Source organism: Dermacentor variabilis, chromosome 6 (assembly GCF_050947875.1).
Source record: "Dermacentor variabilis isolate Ectoservices chromosome 6, ASM5094787v1, whole genome shotgun sequence".
Taxonomy (NCBI): Eukaryota; Metazoa; Arthropoda; class Arachnida; order Ixodida; family Ixodidae; genus Dermacentor; species Dermacentor variabilis.
In genome coordinates, this window is record NC_134573.1 from 147313322 (window position 1) to 147328595 (window position 15274).

Here is a 15274-nt window from a genome sequence, read left to right on the forward strand (position 1 = left end):
TCTGACTTCACCTATATATCTCATGTGGATAATGCATAACGCACAGGTACGATATTGTCGTCGATTCTCTGGGAACATATTTACCATATAACAGTTGCTTAAAAGTGCACATGGATTATACCTCCATGCTACCTACTAAGAGATGACTCCTCGCATAGAGAATCCTGAAAATTGTGTACAGGAAGTCTACACAGCTTACAAATAAAACTCCACAGCACTACGTAGAAGTAGAGGGCACCACAACGGTATCGTCTCCATCGCTGTTTACTCCCACAATTAATCAACAGGCCCAGCTAACCTTTTCAAAATGTCAAAAGGCTTTCGCCTCCACTGACAAAATAACATTTTCGTTATTGATCGCAAACTTCATCGGGAACATCTCGTGCGAACGAGGCTTCCCGCACATATGTACGTTAGGTGTGCAACTCTGCTTTCCAGTGCGCACTGCACGCTTCTAATTAGGCATAGCACGTGTATGTAGCAGCCCGCGGCGCGGTATGCGGTGGGAACTTCCGTTCGTTTCGAGACAGAGCCTTCGTTTACGCCTGACGCGCTGCGGAATTACCCGCAAGTTGCGCGTCCTTTCTCTCTCTCTCTCTCTTTGTTTGTTTGTTTGCCGTTAAGTTTTAGTTTGCTTGCTTTTAAATTTCCGTTCGCGCTTTGTTTGGACCTTCCCGGCCTCCTCCGAGCGTGTGCGCGTGTCTTTTCGAAGCGGTCGCGACCCGCGCGCGCGTAATAGACGGTTCGGCGGCGGCGTCACCTGCGGCCTTCATTTCTGAGCGCGGTTTCTCTGGGAGTGATTAGCGTGTCGGCGTTTATTGTTTTTCTCATCAGCGAAAGCGTGAGAATGTCGGCGCGGAAGAAAGGAGGCGCGCAATTTTTGAAAGGTGATTGTTTGTGCACTGTAGCTGCGTATAGGAGCTTTTTTTTGTCGCCGTCGTTCTCGTGCCCGCTGCAGACTGTGCTGTCCACACGCGGGAATATAGATTAGCACTTATCGTGGGAACCCTGCTTTTATGCGCGCGTACGTGCGCCCAATGTATACCGAGTGTTCCAGGAAACACTTCCGAGATTTTTTTTTTTATTAAAGTTTACCGGTAACAGATATGCACAATTGTAGTTCAAGAGCTGGTCTATACTCGGAAGAGGCGGGCATTATTACTTGCGCAAAATTGAAATGTAGAATTGACTAATTACCTTATGGCCTATATTACGTTTTACAAATTCTAGCCGTGAAGTTCGCAAGGCGGATCCACTTATAAACGAATTCTCAGGAAGACGCCAGTTTCGAGATAATAATTCCCGAACTTCGCGGAGAAATGCATTGGCGTTCCGGTTACTTTGTTAACAAAACGTCATTTTTATGCATTCAAGCGTTCCGGTTACCTTGCGCAAAAAACATCGCTTTATGCATTCAAGCACAAAAGTATCTGGAACGCCAATGAATTTCTCCGCAAAGTTCGGGAATTAATATTACAAAACTGTTGCCATCATGAGAATTCGTTCCAAGTGGATCCGCCTTGCGAACTACACGGCTATAATTCGTAAATTGCAATACGGGCCATCAGGTAATTAGTTAAAGAAGTCAATTGGTGAATTTTTAAATTATCATATTATGCATTTCAATTTTCTTTTCTTTTTGCAAGTAGTGACCACCGCTTCGAGTAGACCGGCTCATTAACTAGAATTTAGCTATCTGCCACAGGCAACCTTTAAAAAATTTTTGAAAGCGCTCGCTGAAACACCCTGTATATATATATATATATATATATATATATATATATATATATATATATATATATATATATATATATATATATATATATATATACACGGTGGTAGGAACGATGTGCTCAGTCACCCGCTAGTAGTGGCGTAGTGGCTATTAAAATTAAGTTCTGTGTTTTTTTTTTTTTTTCGTGCAGAACCTTGATTTCATTATGAGGCGCGCCGTAGTGGAGCATTCCGGATTAATGTTGACCACCAGAGAATCCCGCGACCTCGAGCTTAGCAAAGGCCACCTGTACGGGCTATGGCATTGCTCTGTTAAGCCCTCGGGCTTAGCAGGTCATATCCCGGCAGCGGCGGCTGCATTTCGATGGGGGCGAAATGCAAGAACGCCGGCGTACCGCGCATTGGGTGCGCATTAATGAACCCTCGTGGTCAACACTAATCCTGAGTCCTCCACTGCGGCATGCCTCATAATCGAATCGTGTTTGTGGCGCGTGAAACCACAGAATTTCGGTTAATGTGCTAAGCTGGTGCAAGCAAACAAAACTGCAATTGAAAGACAGTTAAAGCGATACTTGAGGTGATCGAATTGAGTGTGAAAGCAGTCAAATGGAGTGTAGATTCAACTGTGAGTGACACTGCTTGATAACTGGCATTGTATACTGGTCAGTTACTCACGGCTATAAAATTATGCATTAAACTATATTTCATTGTAAACCGCCAAAAGCACGAACTGCTGGCGTGCTGTTGTGAATAACATCAAATGCCGCCCCATATTGTCAATTTCGCCATCTTTTCAGCTCTAGCTGATTGGCTGGCTCACAAGGCGGCTACGCTCTCTCTGATTGGCTCAGTACGCAAACATTGTGGAATTCGACCCTGGCATGGCCTACCTAAGTTGACAGTTTCCAGAATAGGACCCCTGGTTATTTGAGTATATTTAATCGATCGCAGAGTTTACCTACCATGAATTTGTACTGCCTTGAGTAGGCCAGAATCCCAAATTCAGGGGCTCCACATTCGCTTCAGCTATAGCTTCCATAGCGCTGAAACGATTCAAACTATACTTTTTACCATTTTCAAATCGCTAGACTGATGTAGCTTATTATTTTTTTTATGGTTAGATACCATGTATAATAAACAGATGATTAATAGTTCATTCGGCACAGTCAACGTTTTCGCCGTAGGAACAGGTAAAATCTTCTTTAGCGCGCAATTATAATTTAAAGTCGCAAACATCAATGCCGCAAGGCCGCGGAAGCATTGCATGCTAGTTAGTGCGAAGCAACTATTTCCGCACATCGAGGAAGTAGAAAGCAAAGAGCTGTGCACATTGACTGTATCGATTAGGCAAGCAACCATAAGCACCGAGTATAGCGCGGATATTTATACGGGCCGAGACAAGAAAATAAAAATATCGGCCATGCTGTCTGGCCCCGCAACTCTTTGCAATATAAAATGGCATCCGAGACTCGCGACGGCATTGCGTTGTTCTAGGCTACGAGAGCACTTTTTTGTTTTTCTCTGTCAAAGGGAGGTGGGGATGCGGAGACATTCTTTCATTTGTACGCCGCCATTGAAAGCCGCTCTCTTGCTGCGCCACTCTGCCGTGAAACCCAGAGACCATACTTTTTTTTTTTTTTTTTACGCGTGCCTATTTTGCCGGGCACGCCTGCACTGGTGCATGGAGGACGCGGCGACGGCCTTGAAGGCCAGACGACCGCAATGCTGAACAGGCTGCGCGGCGCTCGTATGTCTTCCCGTATATGGGCGCCTGCCGCCGCAGACAGCACGTCTCGGCCCGGAGCAGAGCCAAATAAAGACGCGTGCAGTATGCATACGCATATACGCGCCGGCGCGCCGTGCAAGCCTCCGTCGATCCCCCCTCACCTTTGGTTTCAGCCTGCATGCATGCATGCGTGCGTGCCACAGCTGCGTCGTCAGAGAGTGCATTGTTTTTTTTTTTGCCCGCAACGCGCCGAGGACGGAAGAACGGCCTCGCCCGTTTGTGTAGCCCGAGACGATCGCCCTTGAACTTCGACCCCACTGCTTCGCCCCTCCACCAGCTTCGCCAGCTGCGTCATGCGCGTGGTTTCCTGTCCCGCGGCCGGAGCCTTGAGGCTTGCGGCGGTGACGGCACTCGGGGTCACGGCTGTTGAGAACCCCTCTTACGCAAGACAGGGTGGAAGCTCTCCAACTCGGACGTATCGGCCAAAGTGCGCAGTCAAGTCGACGAAGCTGCCGTTTCCGCGCAGATGCGGTCGGATCGTTATTTTTAGGGTCTACTGTCAGAGGCTCTTTTATGATGATTCGCGTCTTCAAAACAGTGTAGTGCATCTCTTTCCCTTCAGCAGTATGGGATGGCTTTCTACAAATGCTGCAAGTGATAGCCCATGCTCTCTACTTATCTGGCTTTGAGATCGTTTCCTTATTATTATAATAGTCTGGTAGTTACCGTATGGTGGTGGTAGGGCTGATGATTATTAGGATACTAACTGCCACTGCATTCGGCAGCATCTGCAGCATCGTACAACAGATGCCGAAAGCGCAAATGGTTTATTCATCCTTAGTTTCTTTATCCAAAGAAAAAAAATACAGCTGTGCATGGAATCAGAGCACCGCTATAGCGTTGCAAGTTTCGAGAAAAGCGTCCCCCAGTAAAGAGGGGGAGGGTAGTGTGGAGAGCATTGACCAGGCCAGCGCTAGAGCTGCAGCCGTCATCAGTCAAAGCCGCGAGAGCCCCGCACCAAAATCTTGAAAGACAGCGCGATGCCTATCATTTTCCTTCGTTATATTTGTTCCTGCCTTGCGTGTGACAAAACGCGCCTTAACGGTGCATTTCCCTTTGAATGCGCCGGCGCGGTCGACGTCAGCGGTGGACCACTGCCGAGTTCCTTTATTTTGTTTTCCTTAGTATCATTTTCTTTTTTCACACCTTGCGCTCATTTAATACCTTTCGATTCGCTTTCTTCCACGTCTCCCGTCCTTTCTCTGCTCGGCCGAATCGAGTGCGCGAATTCCGCAGCGCGGCTGTCACGTGACGCGCGCGCGCGTCCTCAGCGCTTCTCGTGGGGTGGGGGAGGGGGGGACGACCGGCGACACGCTCCGATGATCGGACGCACCGCGCGCGCGCGCGCGTATGCGCGCACAAAACAGCAGCGAGCTTGGTTGCAGCGCGGCCGAAGGATGTAAGCAAACAAACAAACAAACAAACAACGCAGAAGAGCCGCGGCGATGGCGGCGGCTGCAAAAGCCGAGGAAAGGCAGCCCACAACCAACCGCTGCAGTGTTCGGGAACTCAGTGATGCCGCCGCGGGCCTGTCGGCCCGCTTCACTGAGGACCACCCATGACGCGTCGCTACGACTCGGAAAGGGAAATGCAAAGCCGCTAGATGATGGAAGGAGGCGGAGGGAGGGGGGGGGTGCGAGGGATCAGGGCAGACACGTGGCAGTGGCGGTGCTTACAAAACTTCTTCGGCGCAGCTTCTAGCCGTGTCTTCCAACCAGCAGCTCGTTTTGCTTGGCGTTTTGCTTTCGTGCCTTTGTCATTGGTGTTGCTAGGCCGCGGTGTTTGTGGTAGCTTCGCCGCCCCGGGCTTTATCCGTGTTTGCAACAGAACTGGCGCCGACAAGAATGCGCTCGACGGCCTTGCGAGTGGATGTGGCGGGCTCGTCGAAAGTGGGGGGAGAGAGAGAGGTGCAGAGTTCGGTTCCCTCGGGCTCCGCCTGAGTTTTGCCCGGAAACTGTCGCTTTTTTTTTTCCGCCAACAAGCCTCAAGGGAGCACATCTCCTCCACTCTGTACTGTACACAACTCCGTGCGCTTTCCTTCTTTTCTTTCTTTCCCCGACGTGCACTTAGTTACTAATTCCCCGCATTCTGCGCAGGCGCTTTTACTTCTGTTATTCACGGTGGCTCTGTTCTGCCCTTGTTTTTCTTATTATTTCTCTACGCCTCATTTATTTTTCGGTCCTTTGCGGCTAGAGCACTGATCACGGAGCTGGTTTCTGGACGAAATGTTGGAAGCCAGTCAGTTTTTCAAACAACGCATTTCCGAGAACGTTTGCTATTGAATTCACGCGGGCCGCAGCACCCCACCTTAGGGGTGGGCAGCGCAGCCCGGACGAAGGACAAAAATGAGGAAGATACGAGCGCTAGTATCGTCTTCTTCTTCCTTGTACTTGGTTCGGGATGCCCGGCCCACCCTTGAGGTTATGTTCAGTCACCATCGTCTTCTTCCTTGTACTTCGTTCGGGATGCCCGGCCCACCCTTGAGGTTATGTTCAGTCACCATCGTCTTCTTCTTCCTTGTACTTCGTTCGCGATGCCCGGCCCACCCTTGAGGTTATGTTCAGTCACCATCGTCTTCTTCTTCCTTGTACTTCGTTCGGGATGCCCGGCCCACCCTTGAGGTTATGTTCAGTCACCATAGTCTTCTCCTTCCTTGTACTTCGTTCGGGATGCCCGGCCCACCCTTGAGGTTATGTTCAGTCACCATCGTCTTCATTTTCCTTGTACTTCGTTCGGGATGCCCGGCCCACCCTTGAGGTTATGTTCAGTCACCAACTAGCCCAGCTTGCTTGGTGCAGAAGTTATTTAGTGAGTTTCTGTTATTTAATTGAACGTGTACCTGTTTCAGTTTCTCATGCTAGGAACGTTCGCCTCTCCGAATAATCTAGCTCAAGGACAAGAATTATGCTATCTGCCACTGGCGATCTTCAAAATTTTTTTTAGAAGTAAGACAGACAAAACTGCAGCATACGAAGACGGCGTCGTACGCATGGCGAAAATGGAAACATGAGGTGGAAGAAAGGATTAATCGAAGCACCTTTCGTATCTGCGGTAGCCCTGATATAGGACAACTAAGTTTTCTAGACGAGTAAATAAATGGCTGTAACTCGAAGAAAAAAATATACTGTAACTCTCTCACACGCTCGTTGACACTTCAATTGCGGGGATGCATGAACAAATACTGTTCGCCTGCTGTGAAGCGACCTCTTTTCGGGCACAGAAACACTGGCAGGACGTCGTGTCAAGGAAATACCTGCCAAGAAAAGGAGTTGGCTTTTGAAAAAGAAATGTAGAACATCGAGTTCTTTCATTTTTATTTATTTAACTATTTAGTTCTTTATTTGGGCGGTCTCGCATATCCTATAGCATCTCGCTTTCAATTGTTATGTTGGCATTAATTATGCAGCCCAAGAGGCGAAACACGAAAGAAGCTAGTGTCAAGGGTCCTTTCAAAAGCATAATGGTCCCGTTCAGTGCAGTTACCGTCATTGCGGTCGCGGTGTCTTCACTTGAAACTTTAATGATGCCGACAGATGAAAACATGGCTGGTTCTTGTTCACTGTGGAAGAGCGTCTGGAAAGGGGCGGACGAGGGAGTGTAGCGGCGACTGCGGACAGAAGCGGCGGCAACGAAATCGGCAAAAGTGCGGAATGCGCGACGACAAGCGGGAGAAATTCGTTCTCAGAAACGCAGCGCGGGAGGATCGTGACTACACGGGCACGAAGCTAGATGGTTGCCAACTCCGCCCACCTACCCCCGTCATTTGCCTCCATTGCCATTCTTCGCCGCGGATCTCCACAGCATGCGAAAAAGAAAGAAAGAAAGAAAGAAAGAAAGAAAGAAAGGAAGAAAGAAAGAAAGAAAGAAAGAGAAGCCAACAGGTTCTCACGCTTTACTCGAGAGACTCTAACGCGATATCATTACAACACATTATTTATCATTCGATGATTGTGTCTTGACATCTTCAAGACTACAGATAGTTATCTGTGATTTGATGGCATCATGACCCACTTCTGCTTACCTGCTGCTGTATATTGAGGCTGTCTACAAATGTGCGACGTCATCTATAGACACTTTTCGCGGAGTAGTTTGCTCTAAAGGAACGGGATGGAGATTTCGGCGGCGCGCCTCACGTTGCCTCAGCGAAAGTGAAAGAATACGGAACGATTACCGCTTCTGCCCTGCTACTGTGCGATCAGCTGTCGGAAGTGCAACTGGATGTTCTCTAACGGACTGTGCTCCATTAATGCTACAAAATGTGGAACGGTAGTGGGAAGACGTGCGCAGTATATCGCTGCAACAAAAAAAAAGTGACTGGCATACTAAGGAATGGAATGAATCTGTGTAACCAAGTCCACTGGCCGCTGCTGCGCAAGGACTGCCTGTGTTGCCGGGCCTGGCCTTCGCTTTGCTCGGCATTCCTCGACGATAACAAAAATGCACTCATCCGCCATCGTTGTATCGCTAACGTCCCCACCCTCCCTCCCTCAAAAAAATATGAAATGAAAAGGCTTCAATCCCGGAATGTTCGCAAGATTAAGCACTGCTCGTTAAACAGTGACAAAGGGTGCAGCGCCGTTCCCTCTCACAGTAATCTTCTTGCAAGTTATCTGCGCGCATCTACCTCAACTCACATGCACACTTACACCCACTCTATCGCCAACGTATCAAAAGTAATTGAATGGGCACACATTTGAATCAATGCGCCGAAGCATGGGTGACGGCGACTACACCGCCACAACAAACGAATGTTCGAAGCTAAATGTTTAAAAAAAAATATGGAGTTTTGTGTGCAAAAACCAAGACCAGACTATTAAACATGCCGTAGTGGGGGACTCCGGAACATTTGGCCACCTAGGGTTATTTAACGTGCACCTAAATCTAAGTACATGGGTGTTTTCGCATTTCGCCCCCATAGAAATGCGACCGCCGTGGCCGGGATACCTGAACGTTTCGTGATGGCCCACACAGTAAGCGATTGACTACCGACAATACGTCTTTGCTAAAAGCTATTAGAAAGTACAGAACATCTGCGGTCGAAGCCTTGTGCGCAGCAAGAATAAATTTACTGGAACTGAGCATACCCGTGAGCAATTAGGCAGAATATAAACAATCAGAGAGGAACCGTACCGAGGAAGGCTACCGAGTGAGAAGCATGACAAGCCACTGCTCCAAAGTGTTTGCTATATAAAGAACGGAAAGCAAAACGCGCTGATGCTTATTTAATTTACAAACGGAAAGTTTGGACAGCTTGTAATACATTTCTAAAAAAAATCGTGGGGTTTTACTTGCCAGAACCACGATCTGATTATGAGGCAGTCCGTAGCAAGGGACTCCGGAATAATTTTGACCACCTGGGGTTCTTTAACGTGTGCCTAAAACTAAGTACACGGGTGTTTGCACATTTCGCTCCAATCGAAATCCGAAAAGAAAATGCCGCCGTGGCCGGGATTGCATCTCGCGATCTCGTGCCTAGCAGCCCAAGACCACAGCCAGTAAGCAACCACTGCGGGTGGAATACATTTCTGGACGCGCTGTTATATACGCTGCATATCTTCTGGAATTGCGGCCAAAACCTTCGTGTCATCCACCGAGTCACCGTCTACGATATTTTCGTTTTAGTCGTGGCTCAAAGAAGGCGCTTGCCTTGTCGCTGCTCGGACCCTGTACGGACTTGGTCACTAAAATGCCAGTTCCGAGACTACGACTTGAAGCCAACCCTCCCCTAAGATGGCCATTGGACGGGGTACTCCCGGCGAGCCCGAGACTTCGAGCCGGAGCTGAGACTGCTGAGCGGCCAAGGCCTCTTCAAGGGGCACCGATGAGCTGCCCCCTTTCGCGCCCTCATCCTGGCGGTGGACGGGATGTTGTAAACGGCCGTTCACCCAGCGACTACCACTTTATAATGAACTTTCCTCTATTTCTTTGCATTTTCTTGTACTTATGTAAGTATATAAGTGTTTGTCCAACGACCTCAATATCGGACACAGCCTCACGTTCACTCACTCCTCCACAAGGAAAGAGGATCCCACGTCTTCGAACCCCGAGTCGCAGCAGTACGCTGTGGAGTGAACCGCCTTGATTTTCACGTCACCGCTATCGTAACGCCAGGCTTGGCAATGGAAATTTCGGCCCTAGTAGTATGACATCATAAAGCAGAGTGTACAGGCCTTGTGGCATGTAGGTGGCGTCAGGACATGTCACCCTACATCGTCGAAGGGCGGCTATAATTATGCTGCAAAAAAGCATCTGCGAGGACTGCTAACGTGCCTGCACTGACTGCTATAAGAATCGTCCCATCCGGTGTACTTACGGTGTCTTCGGAAACTTCATGCTTACCCGCCGTGTTTGCTCAGCGGCTAGGGTGTTGGGCTGCTGAGCACGAGGTCGCGGGATCGAATCCCGGCCACGGCCGGCCGCATTACGATGGGAACGAAATGCGAAAAAAAAAAAAAACCGTACGCTTAGGTTTAGATGCACGTCAAAGAACACCAGGTGGTCGAAATTTCCGGAGTCCTCCACTACGGCGTGCCTCATAATTTTAAAGTGGTTTTGGCACGTAAAACCTCATAATTTAATTTAATTTAAGGGATCTTCAAGCTTTTGATTTTCGGCTTTTTGGTGGTAACGTGACTTATGATTAATTAGGCAGTGGTTCTCTGTGGCGTTCTTTACATGCCGAAAGTGGCAGCCATTTACGAGCGACTTGTCGACTGATAAACCCAACTGATCAACACGTCATATCCTGTCGTATGGGTTGTCGTATATCCTTTCTTCGTTGCTCCAACATTACAACAATGCGCAATTTACCGCTTTCTCGCACGAACGCGTCAAAGTAATGTCGGAAGGAAAGCTGAACACTGCAGTCGGCGCACCGCATGTCTTTCTCGTACGAGCAGCTTGTTTAGCGCGGGCATTCTTTTCTTCTTTGACATATTATAATCTGAGCTCTTTAAAAATTTTAATCAGAACTAAGCACATCATTTATTGCGTGCGTGGTTGCGTGCCCGGGTGCGTTAGCGTATATCGTACATGCAGCAATATTTCACCGAAAAAATATGGGGTTTTATGTGCCAAAACAACTTTCTGATTATGAGGCACGCCGTAGTGGAGGACTCCGGAAATTTCGACCACCTGGGGTTCTTTAACGTGCACCTAAATCTAAGCACACGGGTGTTTTCGCATTTCGCCCCCATCGAAATGAGGCCGCCGTGGCCGGCATCCGATCCTGCGACCTCGTGCTCAGTAGCCCAACACCATAGCCACTGAGCAACCACGGCGGGTTGATATTTCACCAACTAGCCCAGCAAAAGTTATGCATATATAACAAATGTCCTACCGTAACAGTGGTACCTAGCACTTTAAGATGGTGTTTCTGATCCCCTTCCAAGCGCACTGACACTCTACTTTCTTCTATATGCGCTTCAGCGTCGACTCTCAAAGTACATATACTTCTTCTTCTCAAAGCTTGACAGAGTGGTTCTCGTCAACACGCAAGCTGTTCAGTCTAGGGGAAGGGGCGACGGGGGCGGAAATATACATGGAAACGATGTCTACACTTGCAACGCGAAACTGTTGCTCTGCTCTCGTTAGCCTCCTCACGCTCGGGACAGAGAGAGCAAGTTAAGGCGCATCCTGCAGGCGCGACGACGCCCCCCGCTGATGCCGTCAGTGGCGGCGGATAACCGAAATTATCCGGGCATGCGCGCATCGGCCGAGGGACGCGAACGCATACGAGTGCGCGTACACAAACGAACGCACACAGGGGTTCGCTGCCGCGAGAGTTCCATCAGGGTTGAGGAGAGCGCGCGCCTCCCAATAATTGCCCGGTCAGTATCGGGGCGAGGAGATTTCGGTGGGGTGCGGTGGGGGGGGGGGGGGGTGAGGTAGCGTGTATTGTGCTCTGTTTTCCCACGGGTTGCGAGCGCGTGTGCTCGTGCCAAGGCGCGACGCCGGACCGTCGAAAGTACACTCCAAGGCAACGGGAGCGCGGAAAAAGAATATACTTGTCGGCCATTCCACCTATAGAATTACGCGCGCTCTTGCGGGGAGGGATAAACCGAAAGTCATCATCACTAAAGGGGCTGTATGCTGTGTAGAATCTATTTGCTCGTCCCGTATAAGCGCGGTGTCTCGAATATGCCAGAATGATGCGCCGCGGTAACCCACCTCCTTGGCCCCCTCTCGACCCTGGCCTTGCCGTGGGGGTCGGAGGTTCGCGCATCCGTGACGTTTCGCTGCTTCTGCTGACGCCGACTTTTCGCAGTAGAAATTACGGCAGCGCGCGCGCCCCACAATAACCCCTGGGGCCATGTAGGGCACAGACGAGCGAAATTGGTACTTTGTGCGTCCTTGCCCTCTTGCCCTCTGTACCTGAAGGGCTCGTGTTGCGCTTCGGTCTCCCTCTTTACAATTATCTTCCTTTTTTTGATTTTGTATGTACTGGCGGCATTAACACTCACGCCTCTTCCGCACATCATATTTTGTGTCTTGGATTTGGCGCACCCACACGGATATCAAAAGGCGGGATAATACAGCTAAGGCTGGCCTTTACCTGATGCTCTCAGACGGCAGTTCGTTTGGTCTCCTGTAGCTGTGGCGTGTAATAGTTTAAAGCGAAAAATAAAAAGAGAAACAAGCGCCCGCGAGGCAATGCAATTAAGGTCTTCCTGGGTAATAAAAGAACGTGCCTCCCTAGGTGTAAGGCAGCGAGGTGAGCGCGGCTTCAATTATTGCAAGCTGCCTTCCAGGCCCAAAAGAGACTGATGCAAACGTCACACAGTTCTGCCTCGGACTCGGGAACGTTCTGTCTATGGTCGCGTTTTACTCCTTTCGTCGTCTTCGTCTGCGTCCCTGCAGCGAGCCTCGCATGGCGCCGTGCGATTCAGCGTCTCGCGCTGTCTTTCTATCCCGACTGCGCTAGAAGTGGCTTCGACTTGTGTTGGATTGCAGGGAATCAGTGAGTCCCGACTGAAGGTCTCGACTCACGCGACGCGGCCAGACATCGGCCGGGCCGTGGCTGTCGCCCACCTCCTCTCCCAAATGACCGGTTATATGGAAAGGACCGGGACGGCGGAAATTCGTACGTTGTCTAGCCGCCCATGGCATTCTCCTCGGAAATCGCCCACTTAGACCAACGGTCGTCCTGGCAACTGCGACTATCCGAGACGACGGAGTTGTTACTTTGTATAATAGCCCGGTGGCGCGGAAAGCCTCGAAGAACGGGTTATGACGAACTCGCGGTCACCTGCTTTCGGCGGAAAAGCGTCCCGCCTATTTTTCCGTGCTGTTCGATCACTGTGTCGGGCTGCTGTCAACGCCTGGCCTCGCCCTTTTTTGTGTTTGTAGAATATCTTCTATGGGATGTGTACAGCTGTAGGTTCCGTGGACAAGCTATCAGAATGCACCCGACAGGAATGCCTCACGATTCTGCGTAACAAGTTTCGTGAAGCGATCCATGCCTGGGACCATACGAGGAAGGGTAAGCGCGATTGTGTCGCGCGTGTTTGGTCCAGTCCAAAAAGCGCACAACATTTATGTCAACTGGAGCGCGATCGGAGATCGCTATCGGAGAGCGCGTTCAGTATCGCCGCGCGCGATTGGCCTAGGCCAATCGCACGCGGCGATACTGAACGCGCGCTCCGAACAACGATCTCCGATCACGCCCCTGTTGGCTTTAGGCGCTCGAGAAGACGGGAAGTTGGCGAAGCATATAGGCACCAGGCAGTCTTCTTTTTTGTTTTGTCTGTGACGGTAACGTATTTATAAAAAATATGTGCCCTAAAGGTCTACTCGCTCAAGCTCATTGGTCCTAATTCCTTTTACAGGCGAGATGAGTAATAGAGATTATTTTATTCACTCGCCATTCTTTTTCCTTTTCATTCTCACACACCTCCAAATGTTTTCACTCTGTCACTGTCCACTGTGCATAGTAGGAAACAAACCTGCCACCATGTTTGCTTTTCAAATAAATATTGTATGCATGTATGTACGAGTATGTATGTATGTATGTATGTATGTATGTATGTATGTATGTATGTATGTATGTATGTATGTATGTATGTATGTATGTATGTATGTATGTATGTATGTATGTATGTATGTATGTATGTATGTATGTATGTATGTATGTATGTATGTATGTATGTGATTGATTGTTGCATGCATGCATGCATAATTGCCTCTATCTATCTATCTATCTGTCTATCTATCTATCTAAATTACCAGCGTTGGAGCATTAACAGGAAATCACTTAATGCTCAAGCTTTCCTTCAGCGATAATGTCCGAGATACGGCTTCGGGGATGGCACAGTCGTGTCGCTGTGCAAGTACTTCAGCCGAGTGATGAAGGGCTGTATGATTAATAATCGAGCGCTTGTCGAGACGTCTCCAGTGAGATGCGGCACAAGATCTAAAACGCGTTTCTTTTCCTGCTCTCAAATCCGCGACGCGCGGCTCCAGTGTTCTTTCCCGCCCTTCACTTATTTTTAGCAGTGAAGCAACTATTTTGGACGAACGGCGTGCGCATACATGGAGGAGGCACCACTGTGATCGCAGCTTTTAGTCACGACGCGGAGTCGCTTGTACGTTGTTCCAAATGCAACGAAAAAAAAGAAAGAAACGCATAAACACACTACGAATGAACCGGGAGGGAACGGCACAGCTCCCGGCCCTCCCGAACGACGCATTGTCCGACGCGATGATGCGAGCAGCAAGAAACGAGACAGCGTTCCCGCTCGAACCACAGTCCTCTCGCCACTGTTATTAATCCCGCGGCCCGAACACAATGGCCTCCCGTGTTACGGCGGAGCCACTTTGAGAGCCGGAGCATGCGCAGAAAGTAGCTGTACGTCCCTGCCTCCCCCCCCCCCCCGCCCCCCTTCGCGGAACGAACAAAAGGCGAGACACAGGGAGGTCGTCCCAGACCATAGCTTCTCCTTTCTTTTTTTGCCTTGTCCCAACGGAGAAGTTTGGTCTGAAAACATCACATTGATGGCGTGGACGGTCCCCCGGTCTGCTTGCATGGCTACTGCGGCGCCTCTCGGAAGACGCAACGACAACAGGCCATCGGCGCGGTGGTACTCGCTCTGTTTTTCCGAGGATCTCGGCTGCCGTGGAATTTCCTAACGACCCGCCGCCGCCATGAGAGGGGACGGGGGGTGGTGGAACCGCTTCCGGATGCCTCGCCGATCGCTGCGACGAAAGAGTGTTATTACTCTGCCCCGTCGTCCGTGCAGTGAAGTGGGCTGGCTGGGGGGAAAGAGGAGAGCGGCGGGGTGGCGTGGTGTGTGAAAGCGTCATATATCTCTCACGCAGTCGCGGACGATTGTCCTCTCGCGGGCATCACGTCGATCCGTGTCTGTGCGTGCATGCTTCTTTTGCGTAACCTTGCGCTTGTGTGCGTTTGATCGGGCGGTGAACAATGTTGCTTCTCCGGGACGAAGTCGGGCACGCGATGGGCTCGTCGTCTCGCGAGCTCCCTTGACTTGTGAGGCCTTCTCGCCGCGGCGAGAGACAGAGGTCCGTGTGGAGTAGCTAGTTCTGAAGTTTAAAACGCTGAGTGTGCGACCCCCGTTTTAAAACGGTCCTTCCGCACCACCTAACGGCGCAGCTCCTGCTGTCTTTCGATGGTTATTGCAAGTGCGATTGGGCACGGATTGTCGGACCGTCCCGGGGCGATGCTTATACGGTATTCACGTGTCGCTCGAACGACTCTTAGCATGAGAAAATGTTCACGGGAAGATGTATACTTGG

The 15274-nt window shown here is 49.9% G+C and overlaps 2 protein-coding genes across 2 annotated transcripts in view; one reads left to right on the forward strand and one right to left on the reverse strand.

The window, feature by feature from the left end:
* Nucleotides 1-15274, reverse strand: part of LOC142585426 (uncharacterized) — a 199863-nt gene that overhangs the window by 137678 nt on the left and 46911 nt on the right. The gene's annotated exons all lie outside the window — the stretch shown is intronic.
* LOC142584515 (uncharacterized) overlaps nt 1-15274 on the forward strand; it is a 93826-nt gene that overhangs the window by 69178 nt on the left and 9374 nt on the right. The window lies entirely within an intron of this gene.